Source organism: Gopherus flavomarginatus, chromosome 5 (assembly GCF_025201925.1).
Source record: "Gopherus flavomarginatus isolate rGopFla2 chromosome 5, rGopFla2.mat.asm, whole genome shotgun sequence".
NCBI lineage: Eukaryota > Metazoa > Chordata > Testudines > Testudinidae > Gopherus > Gopherus flavomarginatus.
Window position 1 is genome coordinate 7,356,645 of NC_066621.1, and position 11,776 is coordinate 7,368,420.

Below are 11,776 nucleotides of genomic sequence, written 5' to 3' on the forward strand. Positions count from 1 at the left end.
TTCAGCAGAGGCATCTCCAAAAACATCCCCTGCACCCGGGCAGCTGGACCAGGACAGGCATTGGTAGCAGGGAGAGGCACATCTCCTGGTCTCCTGTGGGTTTGGTGTCCCTGCTCGCCCTCCCTGCTCAGGCAGAGGATGCCTGCCTCTTAGAGACAGTAGCCATGTAGTGTGCTTGGTTCCCCCTCCCTGGCATCTGGGTGACTACCTCTTAGGGCGTGAAGGGTGGAAGGGAAGAGGCAGTGGGGAAGGGATAGGGGTGGGGGGTGGGAGAGGAAAACTGAGACTATCAGGGGAAACTTCATAGCAGTACAATCTCTGCCTTGGGGGTGTGGATGGAATTGTCTCCTGAGGTAAGGCTGGAACGAACTATCTGCTATTGTAGTATGTTTAGTTTAGTCCATGTGCTCTGGCAAACACAAGTCCAGGCACCATGTTGGGGGGGCAGGGAGAGGTAGCCTGATTTTCCCTCTCCTATCAGAAGGAACCTGAATTGTCTCCTAAGGGAAGGGCTTGTGATCATGTTGGGAGGAGGGGGAGGCATTGCTGAGTCCCAGGGTTGAGTAATTCTCTGGTGATGGTGGTCATTAATTACTGATTGTCATTCACTTGCTGCACACAATGGCTGGTGATGGTTGTTTAACATCCACCCAGCCATTTGGTCAATGCCTTGTTTCTTGGGCGTTGCCTTCTGTAACTTCTCTAATTTCATCTCACTCTCCTGTGAGTACAAATTCTGGTTCTAAGGACCTGGTGCCTGGATCCCATATTTGCCTTGCACTGGGCTTGGGAATCAGTGCCCTGACATGCAACTTCTCCTACTGTGCCAGTGTAGATCCTGCTGTTAGTACAACTATTTGCAGGTGCCCTTGTGTTTAGCTGAACCTTTGGACTTAGCTTAGTGGGGATGGACTCAGGCCTTGGCTACACTCACACTTTACAGCGCTGCAATTGGGGTGTGAAAAAACACCCCCCTGAGCGCTGCAAGATACAGCGCTGTAAAGCGTCAGTGTAATCAGGGCAGCAGCGCTGGGAGAGCTCTCTCCCAGCGCTGCCGCTCTGACTACACTCACGCTTCAAAGCGCTGCCGCGGCAGTGCTTTGAAATTCCAAATGTAGCCATACCCTACGAGACTGAGAGCTAAACTGACACTACTATCCTGCTGTGCGGATCCCACTGTGCTTGTGCTGATAGTGCTACTGCTTTGGTGTGATGATGACATTATGCTAAGATGAATTGTGAAAATAGTGTCCTGGTGTGATGGTGGTCACTCTGCTATTCATGTGAATCTTGCATTTTTGTATGCTGGGTTGGTGTAGCCCTGTTGTTCCCAGGAAATTAGAGCCAGAAGGTGGGTGAGGTAATATCTTTTATTGGAGCAACTTTTGTTGGTGAGAGAGAGAGAGAGAGACAGACAAGCTTTGGAGCTTTCACGGAGTTCTGTCTTCTTCCTGAAGAAGAGTTCTGTGAAAGCTCAAAAACTTGTCTCTCTCGCCAACAGAAGCTGGTCCAATAAAATATATTACCTCATCCACCTCGATATATATTTACCCCCACATTACCTCACCTAGCTTTCCAGGAGTGAGTTTTCATGATGACATGAGAAGTGCTCTGACTGGTCCTTACTTCTCTGTATCAGCCCCTCTAGCTTGCACTGCAGCCCAGTATCTGGGGGCTGGGTGCCTGCAGCTCCGAGACTCTGTGAGATCAGGGACTCACAGACCCAGCTGGGAGGGAAGGGCACCTCCTCCTGAACCTCTCTCTTTTGCTGCCTCCTTTTTCCCCTGAGTGGCCTCATGATGCACAGAGCCAGCGTGGCTAGGTGCTGCATTGAAGAGTCTCCCAGTGCAGCCCCCCACCCCCTCTTCCCCATGCGAACCCCCAACAGACCCTGCCCACCTCTGATTGTCTCTCTCATGCAGGGGACTGTGCCCCTCGCCCCGCCTTGCTCCTGTGTGCTGCCTGCTTTCAGGGGCTATGCAAGAATGATGTTTTATAAGTAGGTGTGTTATTTTGCATTTAAAATATTAAAAAAAAAGTTTCCAGTAAGAAATAAGTAAATAACATGTTTTTATTATGTTTTAATTTTATATACAATACTGTAAACCTTTTTTATAAAATGCAAAATAACACATGTACTTATAAAACAATATCATTCTTGTGTTTTTATTTTAAGTACAAAATAAAATATGTATAACAAATTTAGAAGTATGTAACTAGTAATTTGATATGGCGGCAGGTGGCGCCTTTTTTTATGTGTTCGCTTCCCCTGATGTTAGAACCTGGCTATGCCACTGTGGTCACCCGGGCCCTTGCTAAGTGCACAGCTTCCACTATTGTTAAAGAGCTCTTCTCTGAAAGCATTTGGTCAATTCTGCTAATTCATATAAGACATCATTTCATGCAGTTACAGTGATACAGTAATTACTGTCAGAGAGCTTATTTGGGCAGTACTTTGCTATCGGGTTATTGTTTTCTGAGATTTCATGTTCAAGTATCTAAGAAGAGTCTCGTAATTACACATCAAAGCACTCACAGTGAAATGTCTTGATAGTCACCTCACTTCATTTAGGAGTTTAAACAATACAGTCTCATTTTCTGTGACATTTGACATTTCCTCAAGTTGTCCTCTTCAGACTGAGGATCTGCAGAAGACTGTATAAATGGTCTTTAAAAGTGTCTCTATGGTCTTCGTCATTGGTACTTTGTTCCAGGCATTGACTAAGCCCAGATCTTCTTGATGGGTTACCTAGGGAGGTGGTGGAATCTCCTTCCTTAGAGGTTTTTAAGGTCAGGCTTGACAAAGCCCTGGATGGGCTGATTTAGTTGGGGATTGGTCCTGCTTTGAGCAGGGGTTGGACTAGATGACCTCCTGAGGTCCCTTCCAACCCTGATATTCTATGGTTCTGTGACGGAGCAGTGCAAGGGGTTGGTAAGCAGCTCAGGGCAGGTCCAGACTAGAGCTTTAAATCGATTTTAAGAGCTCTAAATCGATTTAAAGCTGTAACCGTCCACACTACAGAGTGCATAAAATCGATTTTAAGGGTCCCTAAAATCGATTTTGGAACTCCATCTAAATGAGAGGAGTAACCCCAAAATCGATTTCTTAAAATCAATTTTATGATAGTGTGGACGGACATCGAAGTTAATGGCCTCCGGGACGTATCCCACAGTGCTCTAGTGGCCGCTCTACACAGGTAAAGGTACTTTTCTGCTGGCCAGGTAAACAGGAAAAGCCCCGGGAACTTTGAAATTCCATTTCCTGCTTGCACAGCGTGGTTTGCTCTCGCGTTCCCCGGACCACCCAGCAAACCGCAGGGAAGGAGACCTGCTTGTTCGGGGAACGCAAAGCAAACCGGGGAAGGAGACCAGCTTCGCCGCGGTTTGCTCTCGCGTTCCCCGAACCACCCAGCAAACCGCAGGGAAGGAGACCTGCTTGTTCGGGGAACGCAAAGCAAACCGGGGAAGGAGACCAGCTTCGCCGCGGTTTGCTCTCGCGTTCCCCGGACCCCCCCTGCAAACAGCAGGGAAAGAGACCTGCTTGCTCGGGGTTTGGGGGAACGCGAGAGCAAACCAGGGAAGGAGACGAGCTTCGCCGCGGTTTGCTCTCGCGTTCCCCGGACCCCCCCTGCAAACAGCAGGAAAGAGACCTGCTTGCTCGGGGTTCGGGGAACGCGAGAGCAAACCGGGGAAGGAGACCAGCTTCGCCGCGGTTTGCTCTCGCGTTCCCCGGACCACCCAGCAAACCGCAAGGAAGGAGACCTGCTTGTTCGGGGAACGCGAGAGCAAACCGGGAAAGGAGACCAGCTTCGCCGTGGTTTGCTCTCGCGTTCCCCGGACCCCCCTGCAAACAGCAGGGAAAGAGACCTGCTTGTTCGGGGAACGCGAGAGCAAACCGGGAAAGGAGACCAGCTTCGCCGCGGTTTGCTCTCGCGTTCCCCGGACCCCCCTGCAAACAGCAGGGAAAGAGACCTGCTTGCTCGGGGTTCGGGGAACGCGAGAGCAAACCAGGGAAGGAGACCAGCTTTGCCGCGGTTTGCTCTCGCGTTCCCCAAACCACCCAGCGCGAACTGACTGTGTGCCGTTTACAAGAAGGGGGCGGGGGGTGAAGCTGTACCCAGAACCACCCAGGACGGGGACTTTGATCCCATCATGCACTGGGCTAGTAACCCATAATTCCAAAGGGCAGGGACCCGTGCAGGAACTGTGGGATAGGTACCCAGAGTGCAATGCTCAAGCAAAAGATGGACGCCAGGGAAAATGGACGCTCAACATTGATGTAAGTACCTCTAGTGTGGATGCACAAAATCAATTTTATAAAACCTGCTTTATAAAATCGATTTTAAGCACATCGATTTTAGGCTGTAGTCTGGATGTGGGCTTAGAAGTTGCTGCATGCCTTCCCTGTCAGAGCCCTAATGCCTATTTCTGAAAGAAAACCCCAGCTGTCTGTAACTGCTCCTGTCCCTACCGCTTTCCTCATTTTGAGAGAGGTCCTGATTGTTGTCAGGCTCTGGAAACCCAAGAAGAAAACCAACAGGACTCCACTGGCCATCACATACAGTCCCCAGCTAAAACCTCTCCAACGCATCATCAGGGATCTACAACCCATCCTGGACAATGATCCCACAGTTTCACAGGCTTTGGGTGGTAGGCCAGTCCTCGCCCACAGGCAACCTGCCAACCTGAAGCATATTCTCACCAGTAACTACACACCGCACCATAGTAACTCTAGCTCAGGAACCAATCCATGCAACAAACCTCGATGCCAACTCTGCCCACATATCTACACCAGTGACACCATCACAGGACCTAACCAGATCAGCCACACCATCACCGGTTCATTCACCTGCACGTCCACCAATGTAATATATGCCATCATATGCCAGCAATGCCCCTCTGCTATGTACATCAGCCAAACTGGACAGTCGCTACGGAAAAGGATAAACGGACACAAATCAGATATTAGGAATGGCAATATACAAAAACCTGTAGGAGAACACTTCAACCTCCCTGGCCACACTATAGCAGACCTTAAGGTGGCCATCCTGCAGCAAAAAAACTTCAGGACCAGACTTCAAAAGAGAAACTGCTTAGCTTCAGTTCATTTGCAAATTTGACACCATCAGCTCAGGATTAATCAAAGACTGCGAATGGCTTGCCAACCACAAAACCAGTTTCTCCTCCCTTGGTTTTCACACCTCAACTGCTAGAACAGGGCCTCATCCTCCCTGATTGAACTACCCTCATTATCTCTAGCTTGCCTGCATATATATACCTGCCCCTGGACATTTCCACTACGTGTATCTGATGAAGTGGGTATTCACCCACGAAAGCTCATGCTCCAAAACGTCTGTTAGTCTATAAGGTGCTACAGGATTCTTTGCTGCTTTTACAGATCCAGACTAACACGGCTACCCCTCTGATACCCTTAAAGTGACAGAGCCTGACAAGTAACAGACTGAGAAGAAGTAGAGGAAATCCAATGAACTCTGCTTTGTGAGGGGAAAAAAAAAAAGACATGGAGACTGGTGGTCCTTAGGATTTATGGGACCTTATGCAGTATTATTAAACTGGTGCCCCTATGCCTGATGGCAGCCTGGGCTCGCAGCCCAGGATGGGAGGGATGAGGCAGCAAAGGATACCGAGCCATCCAGCACAACTCACAGTGGCAGAGAGTCACAGTTTCCCGCAGAGACCCCCGTACCCTCTCCCTCACGCAGAATACACAGCACCGGCGCATTTGACTCTGTAAATATGGCCCCTGCCTAAGGACACTGCAGCGCGCGTTGGGTGTGCGGGAGCCGCTCTTACCTGCAGTCATGGGCGGTGGATGAAGCTGCTGCTTGGGGAGGCTGGCTCCCCAGCCTATCTCTTCTGCCTGTGGCCCTGCCCATACTCCACCCCTGCTCTGCCCCAGGCCTCGCCCCCACTCTGCCCAGGCCCTGCCCCACTGTCTCCCTCCTCTCTTCCTTCCCCCTCCCTGCTCACCCCCTTCCAGCCAAATCCCTGAACCCAAATGAAGCAAATGACAGAAATTGCAGAAGAGTGGGTTTTTTCAAAAGAAAATGGAGCACGTTTTCCACTGCATGCCAGAAGGTGAAGACTGGACATATAGAAGGTACCTAATCAAAAAGCACGAAATTTAGGAATCAAAAATGTTAGTCACAGGTATTTTGATATACAGTAACTCCTTACTTACTGTTGTCCCGGATAACGTTATTTCATTGCTGATCTATTAGGGAACAAGCTTGTTTAAAGTTGCGCAAAGGTCCCTTATAGCATCGTTTGGCAGTTGCCTGCTTTGCCCTCTGCTTGCAGGATTCTCTGGAAGAGCAGCCCCTCCTTGTGGGGATTAGAACCAGGCAGGGCCAGCAGCCCCCCTCATCAGCTCCCCTAAATTCCCTGTAAGGTATGTGGCTTGACAGGTGCCCAGCAGCAGTTCAGCTGTCCCTCCACCCACTGCCATGCTGCTCCTGCACTGCCCTGGAGCTGTTCCCGGGAGCTTCCTGCTTGCTGGTGGAGGAGGGGAGAGGGGTGCTGATATCAGGATGTCCTCCTGCTCCCCATGCTCTGTACCCCTTCTCCACAAAGGAGAGGAGAGGGACAGAAAGGAGGGAGCTTACTGGAAGCTGTTGCTTTCTCTCTGAATGGGCTGATCTTCTTAAAAGGGCAAAGTATTTGAAGTGGTGTCAGTATACTTAAAGGGGCAATGCACAACTTTCTCTCTCACTCATGCCCGAACCCCCCTGCACTTTGGAAAGTCAGCACCTGTGCAGCTGTGCATGTGCTGTCACAAGGAGGGAGTGGTGCGCTCCAGCTGGATAACGCGGGCTCATCATCGTGTTTAGTTTTTGCAGGGAAGTGTTTGCGGCTACTGCCCTGCGTCTATTGTTTCCTCCTTCTGCCTCAGTCCATGATGCCTTGTAGAGTGTGATGCTACATTAACAACAGTGTCTTAACCCTTAAGGGCTCAGCTGAGTGCTAGTTCATCATTTAGCAGCAAAGCATTCCCTGGGAAATATCCCACCCTCTTACTCCACCACCTCAACCAAGCTTCAAAATCATTCATTGCTGTGTACAATATTTAACTGTTTGTTTAAAACTGATACGGTATATGTATATAATGTCTTTTGTCTGGCGAAAAGAATTTCCCTGGAACCTAACCCCCTCTATTTACATTAATTCTTATGGGGAAATTGGATTCGCTTAACATCGTTTCGCATAAGGTCTCATTTTTCAGGAACATAACTACAACATTAAATGAGGAGTTACTGTACCCTGAAATTTGTCAGAGATGTATTTGCAGTAAGGGCAAGTCAGCTGCCCTGTTGAATACAACATTAATTATTATGGAATACATGATGCAGCTCTTCTGTTTTACATTTTCTTAATCAGTATTTCTAAGATTTTGTATTTTAAATGTACTCTTAAGCCTTCATAAAGTAATCATTCCAGATTACTATGTATTTAGCTCACTGAAATAAAGACATTATTTTAAATGAATCAGTCAGGAGGTTTACTGTGTTCATAACAATGTTCATTACTTTTAGAAAAAGGCAACACTAATTTACTATGTGTAATCTCCATAACAACCACATTTATGAAATTTACTAACTTTAAAAAATGTTTCCAAAGATTTTAGGTATAACAAAGGATTTTCCATCTTACGAAGGTACTGATTTTGCTAGAGAGTTCTCTTAAAACTAGTTCATCAAATAGTCAAAAGTAAAGAAAGGGAAACTTGTTTGTCCAGCTATCTGGAAGGAAAGGAGTGTTGTCCCTTTAAGGACTAGCCTCTCTTCAACATGGGGCGTGAAGGGAGAAAGGGATGGACAGAAAGACTTTGGAAACAAGTTTTTTGTACTATAGTAATTAAAAGTAAAGTGTGTATTTTAGACCTGTGGTTTTTTGAAGGATTTATTTAAAAAAAAAAACTATGTCTGAAGATCCAAGCATTTAAGGCTAAAGATGAATACTCAGATAGTGGATCTAAAAATCTATGCAAGGATTTTTTAGAGATGTGATTTTATAATCTTCAGCAGGAGTCAGTGCCTATGCCCAGGGGTGCCTAAAGGATGGCCCTGCATGGAGACAGGGGGGAAGAAGGCAGGAACCCAAATACATGGCTAGGAATGTCAGGAGCAGAAGCAGCCAGCATTTCTAAGGGTTTATGTGATTTGAAGCAGAAAGTTATGCAGTAAGTCATATTCAGGAAGGTTGATCCAGCAAAGCACTTCTCTCCCTGAGTCCCTGCAGCCCAACTGGGGCTAGGGGAGAGGCATCTCTCCTTGGCCACCACAGCCCTGCATGCCCAAACTCCCTGCCCCACCTCATCCCACAGCCGCCCACCTAGCTCTATCCTCCCCCCACCTCACCTTCTTATATGTACATCCTTTCCATGGTCCATGCACCTAATTAGCATAGCCACACCTGCATGGCTCCACTAATTAGGTGCATGGCCCTTGATGCCCTCTTGCATGGCCACTCAGGCAACACACCTTAGAGGGAATGCAGCAAGAAAGTCTTGTTTGGGCTGGCTGTGAATCAGTTCCCCAATTCCACCAGTCTCTGGCAACACAGGCACTGCCTTCCAGGCTTCCCTGACTCTGCACAGGTGGTTGATAGACAGATACCATCCTCCTAGTGTCCCTCTGCTCAGCCCCTGTTCCACTGAACACTCCCAGAATTCTTAGATCTGCTACTTGCCAAGGAATAGGCTACACCAGCTTGTCAGATTCAACTCAGGATCCCCACTCAGCACTTAGATATAGTGATATAGTGAAAACAAGAGTAAGTTTGTTATCAAAGATCAGAGATTCAAGTGACAGCAAATAAGAATTTTGTTAACAAAATCATGACCTGCTTTCTAGAGACTAAATTTAGCTTACAGGACTTTTCCCAGTCTCCCATAGCTTAATCCACATCCACAGGATGATTTAGTTGGGGATTGAATGAATTAGTTGGGGATTGGTCCTGCGTTGAGCAGGGGGTTGGACTAGATGACCTCCTAAGGTCCCTTCCAATCCTAATATTCTATGATTCTCTGATTTTCCCAGCATTTTCAACCAAGCAGGCTGAGATCCCACTTTCATAATTTCAAGTCTGCTGGCAGCTTATCTTCAATGACAGAAGGAAGACAGGGTGTCTCTTTGCCTCTCCAAATGTATCAGAATAGACCTGGGGTGTTTACCTGAAAATAGGCTTCCCACCCTACTGTTAATTCCTTTCTGAGATTTCTTCAGTTCTTCATTAGCATTTAACTCAGCATGCTATTACACTTCTATTGTATGGCTATCCACCTGGGCCTCTTAACAATTCAGATCCCCTTTGCTGTCCAATTGCAGGCCACTTCCCCAGTGTGGAGGGGACCCAGGTCTGCCCACTACTCTGGGTCTCCGCCCAGGGACCCTAAGAATAGCAGCCATGTGCTGCCGTGTCCCTTTAACTACACTGCTTTCAGTTCCCTGTGTCACTTCTCCATGGCCCCAGCCTTTACCAATGCTTCACCCTTACCTCAGGGCTCTTCTACGTTCAGTTCCAGCAGCCAGCCAGGAGCTCTTCCTCACTCCCCCATCCCTGCCAGCTCTGAGCTGTCCATGGTGCTGTTGACTTCAGTCTGTTAGGAGCACCAGCTTCACTCCTCAGGCTCTGAGCAGCAACTGACTCTGGTCTGCACTGCAGCGCCTTTATACTAGCCTGCAACCCCCTGATTGGCTGCATCCCCTGCAGCCTCTCTATGTAGCTTGAAGGACACCTCTACTACTCTTTTACTGGGACGGATGTGGCAGGACACTGAGGCCTCCAGCAGGAGGCCTCTGGGCAGAGCCACCCAGAGGATTCAGGGAGCCTAGGGCAAAGGAATTTCAGGGGTCCCTTCCATTAAAAAAATCTGTAATACTAGAGAATACTATATTCTCGTGGGGGCCCCTGCGGGGCCCAGGGCCTGGGGCAAATTGCCCCACTTGCCTCCCCTTCCAGGTGGCCCTGCCTCTGGGCCTATTCCACCCCATCACAGACCTCCATCACTAATACTTGTCCTACACAAACACCCTCACACCATTATAATGTTGGCCTCCACCCTCTTGACATTATTACCTCCCTAAAATAAAGTAAACCCTAGATTAGATTAGATTAGATTAGATTAGATTAGATATTAGTTGGTAGAGCAGCAGGGTGGCAAGCAGACTAGAGGTGAGTTTAAAGATTAGATAAAGGAATGAGAGAGAGTTATTCAAAAAGAAGGAAAGATGGATGGTTTAGACCTAAGGATGGAAAAACAGGAAGATGGATTAGAGATTGGGATGACGGGATGGGTGGAGTAGACACTAGGATGTGTGGACAGAAAATAGCTTGATAAGAGAGACAGAGATCATATGGGGATAGTGTGACATAGGGTACAATCCAGACTAGTTGGGGGCTGGGTCTGCCCTGCAACCTTGGGTGCTTTACAATGCTTCATGGCTAGAAGTGTTGAGTACCCTCAACTCCCAGTGAAGCCAATGGATGCTCAGCACATTTGGAAACAAAACCAGGATCCCCCTTCTCGGGAACAGAGAGGGGCAAGGCAGAGCCTGAGGCTCTCAGGACTGATCCCAAATGAAGCCTTCTGTGAGGACTTTCAGTGATGTCAAATTGGAATGTTCAAAAATCATGAGTCAGGCTTCAAAAACTGAGTGGACTGCAAATCATGAGATTTGGAAAAAAAAAACCATTGGGGTTTTTAATTTGACTGCTGGTTTGGGATCCTTCCATGGCTTTGTTTTCCAGATTTTCTCCACAACCACAAGAGCAAGAAATAGGTTACCGTGAAGGAAGGTTGAGCTTGTCATGATGTCACAGGACTCCAAGATCTGGGGATTTGGCAAGACTGGAGCTACCCTGTGAGACTCGGCAAGGCTAGGGATTGCCTGTTGGCTGCAGAGTTCAGACCCTTTGAAGGGTCTTTGGGGAAATTCCTGTCAGTCTATGGTTCCACCCCCTCCATTTGAATTTTGGTGGGAGTGGGATAGAAGCAGCAACAAGAGCTCCCTTCTTCCTACAGAGGGGCAGGTGAGGTAGTGGAGGGATCCCTCTCCTTGAGTGTGTTTGTGGTGCCAGGCTCCTTGCACGCTCCTCCCACCAGTCTCCCACCATGGTGTTACCAAGACCCCCAGAACAGTGGATCTTAGCGTTAACACCTCATTGAGATGTGTTGGGCATTTTCTCCTCATCACAAAATGACTGAACTGTCTCAGGCTCTTTGCCAACCCAGGCAGCCATCCCTGCATCAGTTAATCTCATGGCGGGTCCTGCTCCTTACAGAATCATGGCTTGTCTACACAGGAATTCTCTGGAAAGTTAATTCAAATTCACTTTGAAAGTGAATTAATTAAACCACATTCAATTCCTGTATGGACACTTTATTCATAATTAAAGTGCCCTTAATTCAGTTTAGTTTAATTCACTTTGGAATTAAGGCAGGCCTCACTGCCTCTTTTACACTGAGGCCACTTGCATTTTCTTGCACGTTTAATCAGGTACCCTAAAATGATCTCTGCAAGCTTACAAATACTGAAGGAATGTCACATAGTACTTGGATGACAGCCTTGTAATATTTTTGTTAGCAGAAGTACAAATACTCCAACCCAGCCAAGTAGATGGAGATAATAAAGGACCGTCAATACATCCAGCCTATGACTGTCCATATGCTCACATCATCCCTTGTGGAGACCCCGAGCGCGGCAAGATAGGCACTCTACAAGTGGTCGTACTGTTCCCGGCGTGCCAAGATCCC